Source organism: Microtus ochrogaster, assembly GCF_000317375.1.
Source record: "Microtus ochrogaster isolate Prairie Vole_2 chromosome 14 unlocalized genomic scaffold, MicOch1.0 chr14_random_2, whole genome shotgun sequence".
In the NCBI taxonomy this organism is placed as follows: domain Eukaryota; kingdom Metazoa; phylum Chordata; class Mammalia; order Rodentia; family Cricetidae; genus Microtus; species Microtus ochrogaster.
In genome coordinates this window covers 8,570,996-8,571,645 of record NW_004949097.1, presented here as the reverse complement: position 1 = coordinate 8,571,645, position 650 = coordinate 8,570,996, and the positions used below count along the sequence as shown (strand labels likewise).

Below are 650 nucleotides of genomic sequence, written 5' to 3'. Positions count from 1 at the left end.
TGAAATGATCCTATCCTATAGCCATACTGATGATTATTTTGCATATCACCATAGAACCTTCATCTGGCGATGGATGGAGATAGAGACAGAGACCCACACTGAACTGGGATTTCTTATTTTTAGTTTTTTTTCATATGTTCCTGAGTTCTGCTGGGTAATGAACTCAGGTCATCTTTCCTTTGTGACGAGCATCTTTACACACTGAGCACCCCACCAATGCTATTTAGATTTTTGGTCATCAATTAAAATATTTTTCCCAAGAAAGGTTCTTGGATTCTTGGTTCCTAGAACCTCAATGCTCTTAGATACCTTTATCAAGACTCTTACACTGAGCATTGCTAAATTTAACATCAATTTAAAGTTTTCCGGAATGTTCTTTCCTGCCCCTTTCTATTTTATACCCATATGTCTTAACCCGAAATGAATGGATGCCTTGCATTGGCAGGGAGAGAGGAGTTGTTTAAAACTCATTTCCTATGGCTCAACTAACTGCCTGATTGAGTGTGCAACTTTGTGCAAAAGTGACCCGGCTCTTTAGACATCTCAGGTTCTATCTGCCTTTATAAACAAGAAATATGAAATATGAATGCAGTAGTAGACACTATCTAACCAGGAGGCACACGAATACAGGAATAGATATTGTCTAACCA

General features: G+C 38.3%; 1 protein-coding gene across 2 annotated transcripts in view; it reads left to right on the top strand.

Moving 5' to 3' along the window:
* Window positions 1–650, top strand: part of LOC101994812 (solute carrier organic anion transporter family member 1A5) — a 95,127-nt gene that overhangs the window by 79,686 nt on the left and 14,791 nt on the right. The gene's annotated exons all lie outside the window — the stretch shown is intronic.